At 36.0% G+C, this 23,682-nt stretch overlaps 1 protein-coding gene across 5 annotated transcripts in view; it reads right to left on the reverse strand.

The window, feature by feature from the left end:
• The window catches only part of PDE4B (phosphodiesterase 4B), a 530,398-nt gene that overhangs the window by 504,465 nt on the left and 2,251 nt on the right, over positions 1 to 23,682 (reverse strand). The gene's annotated exons all lie outside the window — the stretch shown is intronic.

The following is a 23,682-nucleotide window of genomic DNA, read 5'->3' on the forward strand; positions in this document are numbered from 1 at the left end:
GCCTTTAGAAAGCATGTGATATGCAAATAGAAAAGGAAAAGGCTGGAGTACTGTTAAAGATTTTACACTCCTCCACCCCACCTCTAGTGCTGTTATTATGCGCTTCTCAGCCTGTGTGCCACTATGCATAATTTGTAAAGAGGCTGAGTGACTTATCCCCTCTGTCCCTCCACCATAGCCCATGCAGGTCCTGGAACCAAGAACAGCATTATCTATGTATCTCAGTGTTCCCTAAAATACTACTATTCCCAAAGTACACCGAAAAATGAAGAAAACATTTGAAAGGCAATGCAAACACAAAAAGGCCCTTTAGACTCTAAAACCAATGAATTTGCATCATGACATTTTACTGTCTGGGGAATTCCATGCCACCAACCTATAGTTAAAACCTAAATGATTACAACCAATTACTTTTGGAAGGAAAAGTTGGCATAGGGCCAGAGGAGCAGCAGGAGGTGAGAAATGCTACCTCTGAGCAGCCAAAGGGCAGGGCATGTCGCCACCTCAGGAAGGAATCCAATGGGGAAACTGAATCAAGTCAGTAACTAAGCGGAAAGAAGACTCCAGGCCCCTAGGAAAGGAAACCTCTGAGCAGCAGCAGCGAGGATCAGAACCCAAAAATGAGTCAGAGGAAATGCGGCAAAAGGTCAGACCTTAGGGAAGGAAGCAGGAGATGCCAAACCAGCAGAAGGCTGAGGGCTGAGATCCAGGGATGAGTCAATTCAGCTGCTGTTGTGGCCAAAAGAAGGCTCTCTCTCCTTCAAGCAACCAGGAGGGTTAATAATTCTTTACTGAAATGAAATGTGCTAAACTTAATTCTCCACTGAAACCTAAATAATTCAGTATTTTATTCTGTTCAATAGTTTTGTTTTTTATTTGCTTAGCCTCACACTCCTCTCCACTGCTTTCCTCATTTCTCTTTTGAATGTTCTTTTTATTTTATGTAATTTTTAAATTTAATGTTAACGCAACAGCAGTTTTCAAGTTGTTCCAGATAGACAAAACATTTTTTTCTAACTTAATTGAAATGTAAGTACACATAATGATCTCATATTACAAAGGGAAAATCAAAACCACTTTATTATCGTAAATATTATGATTATTTGTATTACTTGTAGTTACCATTTACTGAATTGTTTTTAACATTATGTCATGTCCTTGGATCGATGACAGTTACTCCTCACAATATCCACAGGAGGAATTATTAGTTCTGAACAATGAGGAAACCAAAGCTAAAAGAGGTCAAAAATTTTCCCAGGATCTTGGAACTAATAAATGGCAAGGAGGGGATTTAAACCTGTGATGTGTCTGATTCCAAACTCTGTGGTCTTAATTACTGCACTAAGCTAAATTTTATTTAAAAGATTCTTATTTAAATAGGACTCACATAAAATGGGTCATTTATTTAATGAACATCTGTCAAAGCACTGTGATATTAAGTACTCTTCTAGGCGCCCCTGGGGCAAAAGAAAAAGAACAACATTCAGAGCCCAAGCCTTCCAGAAATCTGAAGTTGGGCCTGAGGACACAGTCCATGAACTGAAAACTACAAGTAGTCCAAAAATGTATGTAAACCTTGAGTTTGAGTCCTCGAGATGTCATTGCACAGCAATGTGGCTCTGAGCAAATTACTCTTCCTGCATGCAATGGGGGTCATAGGAATGTGAGCCTTACACAGGGCACTGACGAGGAGATAACAGACCAGCGTTTCTCAAACTTAGGTGATTTCCTCCCCCACCCCAAAGAATATTTGGCAATGTCTAGAGGCATTTTTGGTGGTCCCAACGTCGGAGAGGAAGAAGAATGCCATTGCAAGAGGCCAGGATGCTGCTAATCAACCTATAATGCACAGGACAAGCCTCCTCCCCAACAACAAGGAATTGTCTGGTTCAAAATGTCAATAGTATTGAGGTTGAGAAATCTTAATGTAGTAACAACATGTAATAGGCTCTTATTACGTTTACATGAAAAGGTAGTACTAAACGTACTGAAGTTGCAAAAATGATAATTAAAAAATCATTGCAAAAAAATAAGAAGAATTTGGAAACATAACCTTTAAAGATGAAGGCTTACAAGGTCATCCACTAGGTAAGAAAATAGGCTTTTGGTCTAGTTTGAATCCCAGCTTTATGTGATGTTGAGCAAATTACTCAGACTATGAATCTCTCAGTTTCCTCACCTTTAAAATAAAATGTACCTACTTATCTTTTTAATTTTTGATGAAGATTAAATGAGATAATTTATGTACCTGGAATATAATAAAACTCTCAATAAATATTTTTAAAATTTTGGCATACTGAGTCTCATTATGCAGGGCCTAGAAAAAAAGTATAGACTTTGGACTGGTAAAAAGAAAACGAAAATCACCTCTTGTCATACAAACTTAAGTAAATTACTTAATCTGGCTGACACATTGTTTTCATCTTCAAAATAAGTTTAATAATGCCTCTATCACAAGGTTATAGTAAGAATTCAATGAAAGAGCATTTTAAATCATTGAGTAAGGTGACTGACACATGGGAGTACTCAATAAATATTAGTTATCTTCTCTCACCAAGATAAAAAACAAGGTTTTGGGGTGTCCTGAGTGGCTCAGTGGGTTAACCATCTGCCTTCAGCTCAGGTCATGATCCTGGGGTCCTGGGATTGAGCCCTGCTTGTCGCTCTCCCTCTGCCCCCCCAACTCATGCTCTTTCTGTCTCTCTCAAATAAATAAATAAAATCTTTTAAAAAAAAAAAAAAAGAAAAAACAAGGTTCTTATAAAGGTACTGAGGTTGAAATAAATAGTAAAAATTTTCTTAGCTGCAGCAGAAAATCTAGACTGAGGAGGATGGGAATACTCCACCATTTATAAACACTCCACCTTGGAGGAGCCCTCTAACTGTATCTGAAAGGAAAGCTATATATGCATCTCTCTCACCACCCACTCGCTTTCAACAAGCATCCTTCTTTGTGCTCAGGAATGTCACTATGACTTATTGAGGCTGAGAGAGAGTACAGCTCTTGGCTGTAGTTACTGGAGGAATAAAAACTGTATTCTTCAACTACAAATTTAACTGCATTTTATGAGCACCAAAAAGATCCACAGCAGTAACTATTCATAAATGAGCTAGGTGCAAGCATGATGTATTAGAAGATATTTGCCATGCTGCTTCTAAGAAATGGTCATTGATGAGGTCTATGACCATCTCTGAAAATCACTGTCCGTCAGACAGTAATACCTGAGATGAAATTACTTACTCATCTATTGACTACCAAGCCAAAGCAGACTATCTAAAAGAATATTAAGTGCTATTTCAGAAAATACAGTTTAAATTTTAATGAAAATAAGAAAATTTTGTAAACTACCCAACTCCAGGGTATTAATGATAAGGGCCATTTTAAATATCCTGTACTTTGTGCTTAAGATAATTTCCCAAACAAATGAAGGTAGTGTTTGGATATCATTTACTCTGATATTTCAAGTGTGAATGATGTGTCCATATATAAATGAAACTCAAGAATAACATATATAACTTTGCTAGTCTAAATGGCTTAATGTGTGCATTTTCCATTTGAAATGACACATTAGCTGCCATTTGGCAAGGTTGATTATCGTATGGCAAGTGTATAGGGTGTCTGATGCAGTTTCTGAATTCATTTTCCAGTTTTATATGCCAAATATCTACCCACATACCACACGACAAATTAAAAAACAATTGTTACTTTGTTATAACCCATACATATTCTAAAGGTCTGACCTATCAAAAAATGAGCTACTTTCTCCTTCCCTTTCTGGGAAAAAGAGAATAACAACAGGATACTGGAAGCATTCACCTGGTTCTGTATCCCTCTGAACATAAATAAGCCATAACTAAAAAGATTCTAGCTTATATCAACTACAGGACACAGGAAGAAACCAGAAATGCAACCATTTGTATTTTGCCTGAATACATTTCCAATGTTATTAAATGCTACACACTCTCCTAAAATATGACATTTGTCAGGTCTCACCATACTAGTACTCCGAAAATGCCAGAGGTCTTCCACTGCCCTTAAGATAAAGAACATTATCCTTAAACTCACATTCAAGACACATTCAGAGTTTACAGTGTGTCCTCAACATACCTTGCAAACATATTGTCCCCCTCCCTCTCCACTATATGGACAATTGTCTCAAGCATTGCCTCACTTTACCTTATGCTGTTTACCTTCAAACTTTTGTGTTCTTCCACCTGCTTGGTGAATCCCCTCCCTTTGCTCTCCACTGATTCAAAGCTCCCACTTATATCTCCCCTATTTAATGCCCCAAGGCCACCCAGTCTATAGGACTAGATGAGGATCATACAGCCTTGAGGGCTATATTCCCACAGGCACCATAATCAAAGCACCAAAACTGTGCTACCTGGAAAGCATCCAGCCACTTAAGGAAGGCACTGAATAGGATCTCTATGAAGGTGAAAGACTTTAAGATGGAGTTCCCTAGACCAGAGAGCAGTAACTACTCATTCCCTGCCAGATACCTTCTACTAACATCAATCAAAATCTGCTCCAGCTGCCCTACTTGGGCAGTCTGTCTCTCTCACAGGAAACTGTATCACATTAAGTTATTCAGGCTCCCTAGTCATCAAAGAAAACAAATTGAAAACAACAAAGAAATCATCTTCCTCCTCACATTCACAGAAGACCAACAAAACCCAGAACCAGATGGATATGAGGAAATGATCACTCTAATGTATAGCTGACAGAAGTCTAAGTTGGGTATAACCTTTCTGAAAGGCAATTTGGTGGCAAAAAGCCTTTAAAATGTGTATATTCCCTTACTCAACAAATTACAGACATTTATATTAAGATGTTTATTAAATCATTGTTTAGACGCAAAAACTAAAAATGAAAGCAATGTAATGTTCATCACTAGAGAAAGGATTTATTAATACTAGACAGCCATTCATAAACATGCTAGAAAGCTGTATTTTTCACTCAATTTTGGCCAAACATATCCAGTTATAGAATAGCATTTACACTATGAATGTGAATCCATACAAAGAAACAGATGGAAAAATATTTTTCACTGCTTTTAGGCATGGCTTCCTGATGCACCTGCAAAAGACTGCCTGAACATAAACATGGTACTTCTTAGGTTTTGATCACCTCCAAGTTTAGGTGAGTGTTCTGGCACTGTTAGAGGCAAAGAATCCTCAGGGATTCTTACCATTTCATCTTGAGAAAATTCAAGTTCTTCCTCACTTTTATAAATAGGTTCACAGTAGAAGAGTAAGACTGTATTTCCCTATACTGATAGAAATTGCAGAACAATACATAAGATGTAAAAACTGGATTTAAAAAGATGAGAAATTTTTACAGGATTCATCTGTATGGCTCAACATGTAAATATCATGCACGTTTTCCACAGTATTATAGCTGAAATCAGATACATCTATATACATAATATATATCTGAAATCAGATACATCTTACAATTTATAGTATCCTACCATTGTTCTCAGTGAGGCAGTGGTTGTCATGACCTGCACATTCATGAAAACCTGCAGAATGAGTTTCGTTGGAAGAAAACCCAAGAAATGAAAATAGGACACTCTTAACATCTAGAAATCATATGCTTGTGAGGAAGAGATAGGAGCAGTGGAGAATCAAGCATTTTTAACATTTGCTATAGCAGTAATCACAAGCCAGTCCTACTTTACGTGACCAAGGTCTCTTTTCAGGGCCAGCAGTATTGCTGGCACAGGAAGTGATGACGCATGCACGGATGAATACACATGGTAATGACTTGGAGTTCAAAAGGGAGTCACAAGATGGGGCACCTGGGTGGCTCAGTCACTTAAGTGTCCGGTGGCTCTTGGTTTCGGCTCAGGTCATGATTTCATGAGATCATGAGATCAAGGCCCACGTTTAGTTTCATAATCAGTGAGAAGTCTACATGAAGATTCTCACCCCTTGCCCCTCCTGCCACTAATGCACGTTTTCTCTCTCTAAAATAAAAATTAAATTTTTAAAAATAGATTCAGAAGAGATAAATTCTGAATATGAGTAAGTTTTCAGAAAACTTATCCAATTTATTTTAGTCGGTAATCTTTTTTATGCATTCACAGAAATACATGATATAGTTTAATTAAGTCTAAACATATTCTTTCAATCAGAATAAAATTAATATTCTAAGTGATAATAAAACATTTTTCATAGTTTTATTGCAAGTATATTTCTCTCAGTGGTACATAAAATGATATATTTTACAATAGAAAGCATATTATGATTAGATGAAATAAAGTAACTGAAGTTCTAGAAAGAGAAAACCAAGAAAACCAAATGAAAAGATTTACAATATTTCATTTAAAACTCTTTGATCCTGGCACTATATTTTTACTCATATAAGGGAGTATCAACAGAATAGTTTTTACATAACCATGTCATGACTGTCACCAAGTCAATGGCTATTATAAGATTATATTAATTTAATATGCATCCTGATTTTCTGATTTGAAATGTTAAATTGTAGGGGAAATTGACTTTTTAAAAAATGTTTATTCAAATACAATTAACATTGTTATATCAGTTTCAAGTGTACAATATAATGATTTACAATTCTATACATTACTCAGTGCTCAAGATTAGTATACTTTTAATACCATTCACCGATTTCACCCATTCCCCCCACCCCACCCACCTCTTCTCTGGTAACCATAAGTTTGTTCTCTGTAGTTAAAAGTCTATTTTTTTGGCTTGTCTTTTTTTTTCTTTGTTTATTTGTTTTTTCTTAAATTCCCCATATGAGTGAAATCATATGATATTCATCATTCTCTGGCTGATTTATCTTATTTAGCATTATACTCTCTAGATCCATCCATGTTGTTGCAAATGGCAAGACCCCATTCATTTTTAAGGCTGAATAATATTCCATTGTAGAAGATGTATACCACATCTTTATCCATTCACCTATGGATGGACATGTGGGCTGCTTCCATATCTTGGCTATTATAAATAATGCTGCATAAACATAGGAATGTATATATCTTTTTTAATTAGTGTTTTTTCATATTCTTTAGGTAAATACCCAGTATTAGAATTCCTAGATCTTATGGTAATTCTATTTTTAATTTTTGAGGAAACTCTATACTGTTTTCCATAGAGGTTGCACCAATTTGCATTCCCACCAATAGTGCACAAGGATTCCTTTTTCTCCACTTTCTCACCAACACTTGTTATTCCTTGTCATTTTGATTTTAGCCATTCTGACAAGTATAAAGTTTTGATTTTAATGTGTATTTCCTCACCAACACTTGTTATTCCTTGTCATTTTGATTTTAGCCATTCTGACAAGTATAAAGTTTTTGTTTTAATGTGTATTTCCTCATTTTGATTTTAATGTGTATTTCCCTGATGATTAGCAGTGTTGACTATCTTTTCATGTGTCTGTTGGCCATCTGTGTGCCTTTGGAAAAATATGTATTCAGGTCCTTTGCTCATTTTTAATTGGGTTATTTCAGGGGGTTTGATATTGAGTTGTATAAGTTCTTTATAAACTTTTGACAGTAACCCCTTATCAGATATATCATTAGCAAATATTTTATCCCATTCCATCGGTTGACTTTTTGTTTCATTGATGGTTTTCTTTGCTGTGCAAAAGCTTTTTATTTTGGCACAGTTCCAATAGCTTAATTGGAAATTGACACTGAAATTGATGAAATTAATAATACAAAAATAATTCCTAGAACTGAAGGACAAGTTTCCAAAAAGAAAAGACCCACTGAGTTCCCACACATAATTAATTAGAAATAACCAGCACCACAGCACATCATCTTGAAATTTCAAAATTCCCAGGGTAATAAGATGATGCTAAAAGCTTCAAATTAGAAAATAAAAACTTCACATTTGAAGGATCAGAATAGCAGCAGACTTCTCAATAGCTAAAACTACAGCAGGACAATGAAATATGCCACTAAAATGCTGAGGACTAATGACTTCCAACAAGAATTCTGCATCCAGAAAAACTATCTACCAGGTGTAAAACTGAATAAAAACACCTTCAGATATAAAACATCTCAAAATGTTTAGCTTCAACACACTCTTTCTTAGGAAGATGTTGGAGGACATGCTCCACCCATCAAAACAAGAGAGTAAATCAAGAAAAACCTAGAGCTATAGAAATCGGGAAACAAGGGATCCAACATAGAAAAGAGGGGGGGGGGAAATCTGCAGAATAATTGTACTGAAGATTTGATTAGCTGTCCACCAAAGCCCATTTCTCTTCTCTGGGCACATAGCAAAGACATTATTTCAGCTTCTCCTGCAACTAGGTTTGGCCACAAGAGTGTGTTCTCAACAAAGACTTATAAGTGGGAAGGATGTAAGCCATGCCCAGCACTACTTCCATGCTCTGATTGAATGCAGCGATCCATGATGACTTTGGGACTCATGTACTGAAAACAGTGCCTCCTTTAAGCAGGGCCCACGAGTGACTTCTGGAAGCAAAGCAGTACTACATCCCACTCACCAGAACTAGCAGGTCACCCCTCCCAGCTTACCTGAAACAGTTCAGTAGTGTGACATAAAGGAGAAATATATTTCTGTTGTTTTTGAAATATTATAGGTTTGAGGGCTACTTGTTACCTCAGCCCACGTGGAGTCATCCTGATTTACATGGGGAAAAAAAAAATTCCAAAATCACAACAGTGAGCAAACGTACACACAGCTTGAGGATGCATGTGGCTAGCAGAAGGATGAAATGCATAGACTGTCTAACGAAACTAAATATATTAAAAAGATATTTACAATTTAGATGCAGTGTTTGTGGATGAAATGGTGAGAGGCACTTCAAAAACTCTGAAAAAATAAAATAAAACAGTTATGAAATAGGAAAAAAATAAAAACATGCATAAAGAAATGTAATCCTAGTACGCCAAAGGATTCAGCTGTGAACGATAGTTACAGTCTCAGCAATTTGAAAATTAAATTGAGGAAGCAAAGTAGGTGAGTGTGTGTGTCCAAATCCATAGCAGGAAACAATTGCATAAAGAATAAAACTAAAAAGCAAGAAATAGCAGAATAAGCGTCTTGTTTGCGCAAAATGGAGGGAAACATGAGGAAACAGTAGACTCTGAAAGTAATGCCTCTAGAAAGTAGGAATCAGAGATGAGGAAAAATACAACAGAGGACTGCTGCACTTAGACGACATATCAAACTGTAAATTTGCAGTCGGATAAATTTGCAAACATTTATTGCTTTCTTGAGTGAACAAGAATATCAAACTTGTTCGCTTTTGGCTGAATTGTGACTTCTCAGAACGGTAACACTAGTTATCTCACATTTAGTTGGAAGCTTTAATTGGCTGCCTTATATGCTTCTGGTTATTTAAAAAGACATAATTATAGAAATAGTTTGGCGGACAAAAAACTTTCAAAATAAAGGAGTCAGAGGAAAGAAAATAAAAGTGGCTGTGAAACTACGACTTGGTTCAATCCCTTCATTTTCCAGATGAGGAAACTGCAAGCCTCCTGGGAACCTGCCACCTTCTTCAACAAAAGTAAACATCAAGCTTTTAAGATGTGCAGTGGAGGAAGAGTCTCCATTTTGAGAATGGCAGCTGGACCTCTAGCAGCGTTTGGCAGCCACAGCTCCTCAATCCCCACCATAATCTCTGTAATGTCTCTCAGGAATTTCCTACTCTCTAGTGGTGGCTCCTACTGCTACTAGCACACTGGTTTGGGCTAGAGGGAGGGAAGTCGTCCCCCTACAGCTCTTCCTGAAATTTGACCTTCCTTTCTGTTTCCAAAAGACAGATAAGACAATTAAACAAGACTTTCCAAAGACTTGAGGAAAGAGAGAGAAATATGGATAATCAGATCTACAAAGTATGACACACTGTCCTTCACTGCCCAATTTTGTTCCATAAAATTTTAGCTACTATCCCCTTAGCATCAACCACCAATGAGCTCACACCTAAGCATCATCTTCAACAAATTACCCATGAGAATAAGGCACAGAGAGAAGCAAAGTTTCCCACCTTGTGCTCACTTCCAGCTTTCATGTGCCAGTTTCATGGCTGAATACCCATCATGGTAAGACTGACTCAGAGAGGCAGTACTCTTCCCACAGAGACCCTATGACTTCAACTAGTCAACTTAATTAAGCACCTTAAGTCTTGAATGCACGAAGAGGAGAGAGATGGCTTCAGGGATGTTGCTTTGCACAAAGCAACTAAATAACTTTCCCAGTTACCCAGATAAATTAGTGGCAAACCTGAGACGTGAACCTCGTCCCCTGGCTAAAAGTCAAAGGTTCTTATCACCATATAAGGTGATCCGCGTTTACCAGCATACAGAAAGCATGGCAGTGAAGTTAGAAATAAGAAATAGCTTCCTGTCCCAAATTATCTTTCATGGAATAAAAACCTGTGGCCAAGAACATAACAAAAACCTTTATCTGTGGCCAAGATATTACAAAAATCTTTTTTGAGGATTTTTATGAGTCGAGCAGAACCTCATTATTTTCAAGATATAGCCATTAGAAGTTCAACTCTTAAGTTGTAATCAGAATTCACATTTTAATCAGAGCTTTCCCATTTCCCTAACCACTTAAGAGACCCAAAGGACTTTCTATATTTGCATAAAATCTATTATTATATTGCATTACTCAATAAATCACCTCTCTTTGAAGCTCTTTCTATACATTCTCTTCCCCTCACATTGAGGTTTACCTTTAATATTTTGATGCAAGAACATAAGAATGTGTTGCTATATTGTTCTCCTTGGAAAAAACTGACATTGAGGATCATACTAAAAATGCTTAGTTATGATACTCACTTTTGGAAATGCTCACCCATCATCTTATTTACACATTAATGATACTATTTGTAGAATTTATATAACACCTTCTTTCAAAGCAAAAAAAAAAATTTGCACTTCACATCCATTATTTCATTTATCTTTGTGCTGTCCCTCTGAAGTGTGGTGAGAACAGTTGCCTCACCCTATTTTAATGGAAAAAATTTAACAAAAAAATCCATTATCCTTCTTGATGTGGATAAACAGCTTCTAAGTAGAGTGCCTACATCAATTGGAGAATAAACCTTCAATTATAGGATATTTCTGCCAATATCCTGAATGAGAACAGCTAAGCAGAAATGCTGGAATTAAGCCAATTTTATTCTTTTTAAAATAAATATCTGCTCTTGGGTATAATTCATATATGTCATTAAAATTTTTAGGACAAAAAATAGCCCAAAATATATAAATGCAAATTTAAACAAAAATTAAACCATAGTATTTCATGAATGACTGTACTAGGATGTAATATTGTCACTGTCTGATCTCTTAGAATTTCACAGTTATCTATGTCATTATTCATTATAGAAAAAAATTATGACTTTTTGCCCACAGTTAGCTTAATACCAATGACCATCAAGATATACTTTGAGTTGTATAGGTCAGTCAGCTATCTTGACACAAAGCAGCAACTGAAACAAAATTTTAAATGACTAACTTATAGGTATTTAAGGCAATAATAACTAATAACTGTTTTTATACTGTTATAATTTAAGAAATCTCCAGGGTATGCATTTATGATATAACACTACAAAGAGAATTTTTAAAGCTGAGAAATATTCTTCATACAATGACAATGATAGTTGGCTACCCAGTATCCATTCTTCCCTTCTTCCTTATATAACAGAAACCTGACTTTGGGGAGGTACAAGTTTTCCCTTATTTTTTTTAACAGGATTGAATATGCATTTATTCTCAACATATGGAACACATAAAGATTTTATACTGAATAAATGATTCCTTAAGCCAGAGGAAAAGGAGGAATTTATATCAAGTTTTTTTCTTTTTTCTAAAACTATATTATCTTGAAAAATATATGGATTTTCGACACTGAAAAATCTTTGAACTTGTGTTTCTTCTTTTTAGTTATATCTTTTTCCTTTTTGTCTGCACTGGTAACTATTTTCTAAATCAATCCGTATACAACCATTTCCCCACCCTGATTCATGAAACAAGTTGTAATCTCCTAATATAGAGCATGACTGTATACAGACAGAAATGTGTACATCATCCCCTTTTTTGGTTTGTTTGGTTTTTTTGTTTTTATTTTTTGTATTTTTTCTGTTTCTATGAAAAAACAAAAAAACAAAACCTCTATTTCTTAGATTTCCCCATTGTCTGGCAAGACCACTGACATAATTCTGGTTAGTAAGATATTAGCTAAAGTCACCAGAGTCATCTTCCTGGGAGCTCTCACTTTCCTTATAAAAAAGGACTGATGGCTGGTATGGGCCTTGCCTTTTGTCTGGCCCCTTCTTCCTGCCTGTGGTCCAGATGCCATTCCCATATGTTCACTAACTGTCTTTCCACCAAGAAAATGAAACCCATACAATAATGACAGTAGAGCCAAAAGCAAGAAGAAGCCTAAATCTTTGACAACCCTGTTGTGCAGTTGTCCCAGCCTTAGACGGTCTTCTTCCAGATGTCTTATTGCATGTAAAACAAACAAACAAAAAGAAACTCCTTACTTGTAGTATTGCATGCCAAATTTTCAGTGACTCTCAAATGAATGCAATTCTAACTGAGAAAAAATGTAAAAAACACACATATATCCTAATTGAATTCTTTTTCTCTCATTATTTGGCTTATATGCAAAAATTAATTCCCTGCACTTAAACCAAATAGAGGGGGTGCAAATGCTATGTCACACACACACAAAAAAAACCTCTCCCATCTTCTATATCCACATATTGCAAATGGTCATCCTTCTTTCAATCTTTAAAGTCCTTCTTTTAAAGTCTTTTTCAGCCATCCAAAAGTGTGAGGTCAGAAGGAATATGCTGGAAACAAACTTAGACTAAACAGTAAATCAGGCAACCCACTCAACTATACATTTTTGACTATAAATTAAATGAGGAAAACATTTTTTCAAGGTTCATTGGCATTCTTCTGCTATATCCCCATTTCACCAAAGATTACAGCAAAGTGGGAGTTGTGACTCACAGAAATAGTTTTCCTCATATAAATTTCACCCATTGAATAAAATTTGAAATATTCTCTAAGCAATAGAAAACAGTCTTATGCTATTCTTCATGCTATGAAGAATAAAATAAAAATTTTACAAATTATCCAAAATTTTCACACCCAAGCTTCCTCACAATGAAGATATTTGTACAAACTAGTCCAAATTTTGCAGCCCTACATTAGTAATTACAAAGATCTATAAACACTAATTTTATCCTTCAAAAATGCAAAGTCATAATAGTTACTTTACATATTCAGTTGGGAATGTGTTTGGCTCGGAGTAACAGAAAACCTAATAAATACTGGAAGAAACAGAAGTTTAATTTTTTCTCATGGAATAATAAGACTGGAGGTAGGCAGTGCAGAGCTGATAGATCTACTCTAACATATTATCAAGGATCCGGGTTACATCTGTTTTTCTGCTTCCTCATCCTAATCATCTGGTTTTATTCCTCATGCTTGCAAGATGATGCTCACCTCAAAGCAGGGCGTCCATGCTCTACTGAGAAAGAAGGAATAAGGGTCAAGGGCAAGAACCTTCTCCTTAAGAAGCTTTCCCTTTTGCTAAAGAAGGAAAGCATTCTCCAGAAATCTCCATCTAATATTTGTAATATGGGCCATTCTTAGCTTCAAAGGAGGCTGAAAAGTTGAATGATTGGCCTTCCAATTCGAATAGCACAGGAGGATAAAAGAGAAAAGACGTAAATGATGCTGAATGAGCAACCTACAGTATCACTGCACCTCCAGACCAATGAAATCCAGTGCCGTCCACATTGGCATCATCATGACTGCCACTGTCACAACAGCATTAAGATGCTTATTCTCCAAATTGTGCTGTATTGTACCTGTATACTTAGGTAGTCCTAACCCAACCATGACCTCTCTGACTAATGCAAATTTCTGACCCATCAAGGTATTATAATAATTTCAAATTTAAAAATTAGTTCCCTGGAGAGCTTTCTTATGACTAATACTTAATTACACAGGCATATCAAAAACTCCCCTAATGTGTCAAATAACAACTGCTAAAATTTCACTAAGTCATAATGCTGAAAAGACTCTTGGAGATTACCATAATTCAACATCTTCATTTATACCTTAAGGCTTACACAGGGGTTGTCACTTACCCACTTAGTGGCACAACAGAAATGGCACTTAGGATTTGTGATTCTCAGCCCTCAATTATACAATTACTAAAGAGTAACCCTGAAAACAAAATTCCTTTCAATATTTTAAAATATATAAAAGCACTAAGAAATAAAAATAGTCATTGTATTATTTATTTTTATACTACCTCTCTGTTTTTCTGCATTGAAGTTTTTCACTCTAGTATACAGCATGGCACATCAAATCATTTCAGAGTCTTATTTTTCATCCAGGACACTGTACTAGTCACCAAGAAAATATAGGAGCTTCCTTTAAGTATATACATAAACAGATTCCTTAAAAGCAATTTAAGCTTAACTTAACAAATGCTGGCCTCACTCACTGAATGCAGAAACATTTATTATCCTATGTTCTTAAATTATTTTGACCCATTCTGTAAGAAAAATATGGACATGGTTTTCTTCTCCTCCTTGAAAAGTACACAGTAAATACATCAAATGACACTAAACAGTTTGTTCTTTCAACCCCTAACATTTGATGTGGGTGAAATTTGGTTTAAATGACTAACAGAACAGCCTTACTAGAGCAAAAGAGAATTGTCTCCAAAGGGCAATGTTTCTCCATACAGTAAGAGGGTGACAGCAGATGGGAGCAGAAGAAGGATCTTTCTAAGGAATCTTGAGGTGTGTGTGTATGTGTGTGTAGGAGGAGAAAGCAAGTATTATGGGCTGAGTTGCCTGTTTGTATTTCCCACAGTCTGTTTTAACACCTGCTGGTCCCTTTATATTCTTCTCACCTACTGGCTCTCTAGAACCTGCAGGAAAACAAATTCCTCAGTAAACCAATGCATTGTGCCCAGGACAACTGCCAGGATCCACAAGCTCTGAAGGGTGAGTCTGAATATAAAATGAGGAATTATCCCTATGTAATTTTCCCCAGCAAAGACCATCCATAGATATCACATGGTACAAACAAGACAAGAAGCATAGTGGTCTTCCCTAGGAGTGGTCTTCCCTCAGAGTTCACAAACCCTTAATACTGCATGCAAATTATTGAGTTTGTGTTTATTTTTCTGGATAGTCGGTCCATAAATTCATCATATTTTCAAATATGCCTATTTTTTTAAAAGTACCATCATGCCATCCCAACTTATTTAGTATTTCTTCTCCTTAGAAAAGGGAATGGGAATCATGCTACAATATATAATTTTAATTTTCTTCTTCTAAAGTCTTCTAAAAAGAAAGTGATTGTGATTTCTTAAAGAAAACAAAATTAGGAAATACTATGAATTCAGAATAAATAAGCCCTGCCATTATGGAACTAAAGGAACTTAGGTTCCCTTATTTTCAAGGTATCAGTTTCCTTAAATATAAAACAACACGGTTGAAATAGGCTAACTCTAAGTTCATTTTCAGTTCTGAAAATGCCAGTATTCCATGAGTCAGCACTATGTTATAAACCAGGACAGCCAAAGACAGAATTCTGGTATCTTTTCCTCAGTCCACTCTAAATATCACCAAGTTGCTTGTGCAAATAATGTCATTTATTTTCTCTATGGTTCAAAGTATCCATCTGGTAAAGGATTTTTTTTTAGTATTTTCCAGTGATGGGAAAAGAAAAAAAGGTACTAGTATTTTTCAAATGCAATAGAACAACTTGGAGAAAAATGTTTGATAGAGAAAATATCACATACGTAGATCTTTGTCTTAGATCCCACTGACAGCATTGACTTAACATTTAATTATCCAATTACAGTAATATTAATTAACCTAATTTGAATTTAAATTAATTTAAGTAAATTTAAGAGGCTTAGTCTATGTCTCTCTCACAAACACATATTACAGAAAAACACAGTCAAATGAGTATCTTTAACTATTTTAATGGATAATGTGGCTAATTAGTCAACCTGGTATTTTTTTTTCAACCTGGTATTTTTAAAAGACATATACTTCTGGTCCACACAGATGGCAGCTACTTACCTCTCCCAGCCTCTTCCCACTTAGCACAATTCTAAACACTAGAAATAACATAAGAGGACTCCAAACACTGAAAAGAGGAGGTGGGCTGATTAATCAGGCCAGACCAGAGGAACAACAGGGTAGTAGGATGCCTAAGTACTCCTGATCCCACTGCAGGTTACCTGGGTCTAGAGTCTCCCAACCCCAATTTGGCAGTGGATGATATAGGTGGGCTCATTCTTCCCCTGCATCTAACTGGGGTCCAGCCAACAACACCAGATGGCCTCACAGCACTGGCAGGGGGAATCCCGCCACAACAAGCTCTGGGCTGGGGAGTCCTTTTTATCCCTACAGGCCAAAAAATCCCTTCCCTCATCTAGAGGTACAGCAGGTCTGGCCTGGGGAGGCTTCTTCCACCACCCTCCAGTAGTATCAACAGGGTTCAATGAGAGCCCAGAAGCACCTAACAAAATAAACAGATTAAAACAGCTAGCAAAGCCCCTGGAAATAATATTGTCATTGAAACCACAACCCAGAAAAGTAATCCAGGACCTGTGTGCTAACCTAAACAGAGTGACCGCTAAACTCATAAGATGTAAACAAGACCTGAGCCTCCCAACTTGGTAGCCAACATGTCCAGGATATAATCACAACTTGAATGAGAAAAGTCAATCAACTGATATGAACACTAAAGTGAATCAGTTATCATAGGTATCTGATAAGAATTTTAAAGCATCCATTATAAGAATACCTCTGCAAGCAAATTCAGATTCTCTGGAAATAAGTGAAAAAGTATGGAAAATCTGAACAAAGATGTATAAGTTTTGGTTTTCATTGTATAAGTCTTTAAAAAAACAAAATGGCAATGGCGATTATAGAACAAAAAAATAAAACAACAAAAATAAAATACTCAGTGGTTCTACAGTAGAGGTGATAGAGGACAGAATCAGTGAACTTGAGAATAGCTCCATAGAATTTAGCAAATCTGAAAAACAGAGAGAAAGTAAACAAAACAAAACAAAACAAAACAAAAAGATAAACAGAACCTCAGAGACCTCTGGTACAATAAAAAAAAGATCCAACATTTCTATCATTAGAGGACCAGAAGGAAATGAGAAAGACAGTAGAGCTGAAAGAGTATTGGGGGGAAAAAAAAACTTCCCAAATTTGGTGAAAGACAAAAGCACATCAATTTAAGAAGCTAATCAAAACCCAAAGAGAATAAACCCAAAGAAATCTTTGCCAAGACACATCATAACCAAGCTTTTTTAAAAAGATTTTTAAAATATTTTATTTATTTATTCATGAGAGACAGAGAGAGGGGGGGGGCGGGCAGAGGTCTCCCTCATGCAGGCAGCCTGACGTGGGACTCAATCCCAAGTCTCCAGGATCAGGCCCTGGGCTGAAGGCAGAGCTAAACCGCTGAGCCACCCGAGCTGCCCATAACCAAGCTTTTAAAAACTAATGATAAAGAAAGTATCATAAAACCAACTAGAGAGAAAGAGCTCATTGCCTTTAGTGGGGCATCAACTCAAATAACAATGATTTTCTCATCAGGAACCGTAGGACCTGAAGGAGCAGCACATTTTTTAAGTGCTGAAAGAAAAGAACTGTCAACCACAAATTCCTTCCCAGTATGAATTGTCTACATCATTTCCTATTCAGTGATTGAAACAAACAAACAAAATGACAGTGTCTTATATTCAAGAAACAGCATTTAAAATGAAGCAAGTGTAAAGAAACATAAATACATATAGTAAGAGCCAACAGGACGACTGAGAAAACTATACAAATATGCTTGAAAAACTATAAATAAATCAAAACAGAATCCTATAAAACATTTCAACTAACTCACAGGAAGGCAACTAAAGAGAAATAAAGGAAGAAGAAACAAACAGAAAACAAAGTAAAATGGAGACAAACTCTAACAATGCAGAAAACAGGATCATCAGACATTGCTGGTAGGAATATAAAATGGTACACCCATTCTGGAAAATGATTTGGCAATTTCTTTTTTTAAAATATTTTATTTATTTATTCATGAGAGACACAGAGAGAGAGAGAGAGAGGCAGAGACACAGGCAGAGAGAGAAGCAGACTCCATGCAGGGAGCCCAATGCGGGACTTGATCCTGAGTCTCCAAGATCATGCCCTGAGCTGAAGGCAGATGCTCAACCGCTGAGCCACCAAGGGATCCCCCAATTTGGCAATTTCTTATCCAATTAAACGTGCAATTATCATAGGACTCAACCATCACACCCTTGGGCATTTATCCCAGAGAAATGAAAACTTACATTCACACAAAACCCATACACAAATGTGCATAGGAAACTTAGTCATAATAGCCCCAAACTGGAAATAGTGCAAATGTCCTTCCACGGATGAATGGAATATGGCTCAGCAATAAAAAGAAACAATGACTGATAACACAACAACTTGGATGAATCTCTAGGGAATTACAGTGAGAAAAGAAATAATCTTTAAGATCATATTATCTATGATTCCATATATGTACCATTTTTGAAATGACAAAATGAGATGGAGATCAGATTAGTGGTTGTTAGGGGTTAGAAATGGTGCCAGGAAGTGAGAGGGAGGCAGGGGTAGTTAATTCTAAAAAGGAGCAGCATAAAGGTTCCTTGCGGTAATTGGAAAGTTCTATATCTTGACTGTGGTGGTGGATACATAAACCTATACATGTGATAAAACTGCATAGACTTAAACATACACACTCAAATGAGTGTAAAACTGGTGAAATCTGAGTAAGATTTGTAGATTCAATTAATGTCAATTTCCTGAATGTATTACTGTATCATGGTTTTTCAAAATGTTACTGTTCAAAAGAAAGTGAAGAGTATACAGGATCTCTGTATATGTCCTTCAACTGCATGTCAATCTATAACTATCTCAAAATTTTAAAATTAATTTTCAAAAATGGGGTAAAAGTTGTGGGGAAGCAGGTTTTTCACGTAGTCTGAAGGTAAGAGAAACAAAACGGGAGAACTTTGGCAGGTATCACCTTTCAAGTGGTGTAACCAGTAATGGGATAAACAGACATTTCTGCTGTGATGTAACAGGAAGTCCACATCACCCACATAGGAATGTTCTTGCCCAAAATGGTTAACCTGAATCTAATCAAGTGAATAAATCACTAGAGAAATCCAAACTTTGAGACACTCTGTAAGACATCTTTCTTGGACTCAACACGAAAGAAAGAAAGAAAGAAAGAAAGAAAGAAAGAAAGAAAGAAAGAAAGAAAGAAGAAAAAGGAAAAAAGAAGGAAGGAAAGAAGGAAGGAGGGAGGAAGGGAGGGAGATAGAGAACGAAAGGCTAGTATAATTAAGTTTTTAAAAATAATGCGAAACAATGAATATAAAATAAAAATAGTGTAACTAAAAAAAAGAGAGAGAGAGAGAGAGAGAAAGTGATTGAAAAGAGTCAATTCTCAAAGTGGATCCAGTCACTGATGGTTGTCTTATTCCACTAGGATAGCCAACTGAATGAATGAGGACCAAACTCCCTTCTGCTACAAACACATAGATAATAAGTCTTTTAAAAGACCAGGATAATTGAATAGGTTAAATAAACTTGAAGAGGGAAAAAAAAGGTCATCTAAAGATATTAAAACAGAAAGGAAACAAATATCAGAATAGCAAGCATGTACACTGGCCCTATAGCAACCCTAAGTGATCCAGACCTTAGACACAGGCATTAATGCCGAGAGGCTGGAGATTTCATATGTGTGTAGGGACAAGCAACTTGGTTTGGGACCCATAAAAGTAAGGTAACTGGAGCCAAGACCTTTGTATAAAGGAAAACTCTCAAGAAGTTGACTGCATAGTTCAAGGACTAGAAGTCCAGCCTCGGAAGTAGCAAGAAAACCTGTCTCTTTCTGGGGCTCCAGATAGAAGGAAAAAAGTATTCCTTGGATTAAATTCCTAAGCAGCCCCTCCACACACACACACACACACATCACCTGCATGGTTCAAGAATCTCAAGCCAGGAAATTAATGTAAAAGTTGATCCTTAGGATGTTAACTAGACTTAATGTGGTGATAATTTTGCAATATATACGAGCATTGAATCATGTTGTACACTGAAAATATAATGTAATATGTCAATTATACTTCAATAGTTTTTGTTTTCAAGCTGACCCCAGACCAGCAAAACTCCTGAGGTATTCTATGAAGACAAGCACAATTATACTCTACAGGGAAACTTTCAAAAACTGGGAAAAACAAAACTACTATGAAAGAAACAAAAGTAAAAACTTGACTGAAGATGAGTCATAATCCCAGTCACAAACCACATGAGGAAAAGATCTGTTTATAGTGGATGGGTAGTTTTGGAAGAACCAGCAGAAGAATTTCAAGTAAGAGAATAATCTGAGACTATAAAATAGGACAAGTGTGACTATTAAAGAGATAAAATAAGGACAAAATTCATAATAAAATGATAGAAAACCTAGGGGGAAAGACAGGTAGATATGAAAACGTATCAATTAGCACTTCTAGAAAAGAAACACTAATTAATAGCTCAATAATAGCTATTGAATATATTATATATATATATTGAGCTATGTAGCTCAACTTTTTCTAAGCTACAACTTAAAAGATAGGCATAAATAAAGAAGAATTGATTAGCTGGAATAAGTCCTGAAGAATTACACCAATGCCTCTTAAAAATATTTCTAACAGAAAAAATATATATATACACAGAGGTAATAGACATGAGGAATAAAACAAGAAGGTCAAACATATACCTACTAAGAATTACAGAGGAAAGTTTAGAGAGAATAGAGGCAAGATAATATATGATGGGACATGCCACAAATTTGTAATAATTCAAGAAATATAAGAATCACCTGATTAGATCATAAGAAAACCCAAGGAGAAAAAGTATAAACAAATCCACATCCGGGCATACCATAATAAAACTGCAGAACACCAAAGACAAAGAGGAATCCTAAAAGCAACCAAGAAACAATCTCTGATTTTTAACAACAGAGGCTAAAAGACAGTATCTTCAGAGTGGTAAGAAAAATAAATGTCAACTTAGAATTTTGCTCCCAGGTAATCTATTATTCAAGTGTTTGGATAAAATACAGTTCCAAACAAACAAACAAAATAGATGAAAAGATATTTATCATGTGCATATGCTTATCAAAGAATTACTTCCATCCAAAGGAATCTGAATCCAGAAGGAAGGAAAAGGATGCAAGAAACTACAATGAGGACAGAAAATGTGGATAAGCCTAAATAAACACTGACTATGAAAAAAAACCAACAACAACAAAAAACTAATTATATAAAATGCCACAATCCATGTGAAAAATGTAGTGGAACTATTATGCCACAAAATATTATGAAATACAGAGTATGATCAGAATTATAACTTAATAAGGCCCTTATATTATTCAAGAAGAGAGTAGATATTTTTATTCATCTGTTAAGACAAAATCTGAATATTAAAAACAAACATGCCTACTAAAGGAATAGAAATGAGAGATATAGCATTGAAATCATTAGATGGAAAAGAGATTAAAGACACCGCAAATCCAACAAAAGGAAAGAATGAGAAAACGCGGAGGAACAAACAGAAGGGCAGCAGAGATACAGAAATGCCTTCCAATGAGAAATGGCACTACATTTTAAAAGACAAAAGATCAAAACTGGCAAAATGAATGTGCATGGAGGAGACGTTGTCATAGGCTGGCTTCCCCAAGGAAGCCACCTCGGAGATGAAGCTGAGCATGCAATTTTATTAAGGACCACCTTGCTATCAACATCTGAGAATGCGGAAGGAAACAGAAATGGGAAATGTCAAGCTGCAATGCAAGTCCTGTAGGGAGTTTCAGAGCTAGAGTGGTCCTTCAGAGTTGTGTGGAGTTGAACTGAGATGACCAGCCCTTCATATCCCGCACATGGATCAGCCACTTCGTGTGAGCTACCCTGGAAAGAGACATGACCTTGGACAAAGATGCTTCCTACAACTCAGGCAATCCCCTTCAAGGACCCTTGAAGGCTATGTGTTAACAGCACTCTCAGAAGCTGGGGCAAAAAGCTCTTCTTGAAGGGGGATTTGGCACCTCAGTGCCTGCCATATTACCATAAGGTGACTCCAACAACCAGTGCTCAAAGAAACCCCATTTGTCATATAATCAACAACAACCTCACATCTTCTACAAACTCCACTCCTCAGATTTTTCTTGGAAAGAGTAATGAATTTTTATGCCATAATAACGAAAGATAAATCCAAATCACTAACCCCTAAATCTTTCTAAGACCACATCATGTACCTCTCGCTCCCTAAAGAAAGTCAGCCAGATAAGATACTAAAAGCAACATGGGACTCTTTATTCCTTAATAATTTTAAATCTTCAGTTTACAACCATTTACAAACCAAAATGAAAATGTCATTTCCGTGTCTAATATTTCTATGAAACATGAATCCCTACTTGTGCATACATATTATTATTAAATACCTACCTCCAGATAGGTGAAGGACACCAAGATCAGAAAACCATATATGATTGATTTCTTATTCCTCAAACCATAATCAATTCTATTCAAAAGAAATTAGTAGGCCCAACTAGATAACCTCTAGAGAAATTTAAGATAATTCATCTTTGCAAAAATATGTCAAATCAGAAATTAAAGCAGACTGGCTGAGAAAAAAGACTACGAGTAGACACAATGCAAAATTGTTCAGCTCACAAGCATCATAAGGAATATAGAGAGATGATACACATATAGTTAGCCTCAAGGTGTCAATGTGTCAATCATACCATCTCAACAACTTCAATCTATTTACTTATTCACTTATTTTTTATAATTGGCATTCTGTTGTTTAAAAAGAAAAAGAACAGAAACAGCCAGCAAATATGTTACTAGCCAAGTTCTGCAAGTATTGATTTGAAGAGTTGATCAAACCACAGTGATGCCAAAGACACAAAGACACAGGCTGACAGTAAGGGGGTTCCTCTGTGGGAATATCAGAAGTTAAATGAGGTGCCCTCAGAAGGAAGTGCAGCTGAATTTTTTTTACCTGAAGTGAAATCATTTGCCTTATCTACCTTCTTGTCAATTCATGTACAGATATACGCCAGACGTCTGCCTACACCTCAGGCCTAGGTAAAAACACTTTGAAGTCCTCAAATTGTTTTTCTTTTTATGAAAATTACTGGCATAACAACCAGCTTTTAGTAAAAGGAAAGAGGGGTATGTGGCTGATCCACTAAAAAAATCCAGCATCCATACTTTTTCTCTTAATTTCTTAGCCTTTTATTCTTACAGCCTTATTCTAAGGCTTTCAATTAACTGGAAATCTCTGAATTTAAAAGATGGATGTGATTCGAAGAACAGTATAGATCTGTATAGCCCATACAGGTCTAAGACACAGGATGCATAGATTTACCATTGCTGTTTAATAGCACCATATACACATGATGTAAACATAATGCAAATGTAATATAATTTTAGGTGACAGTCTCAAAATGTTTCTTAAAAATTACCCTAGGCCTGTGCGTATATTATATCATATATGTGTATCACACCATATATAATACGTTATATGTTATTTATATACAGTATTTTCATCTTTAAAATTAACCA

This window comes from Vulpes vulpes, chromosome 12, assembly GCF_048418805.1.
Source record: "Vulpes vulpes isolate BD-2025 chromosome 12, VulVul3, whole genome shotgun sequence".
NCBI lineage: Eukaryota > Metazoa > Chordata > Mammalia > Carnivora > Canidae > Vulpes > Vulpes vulpes.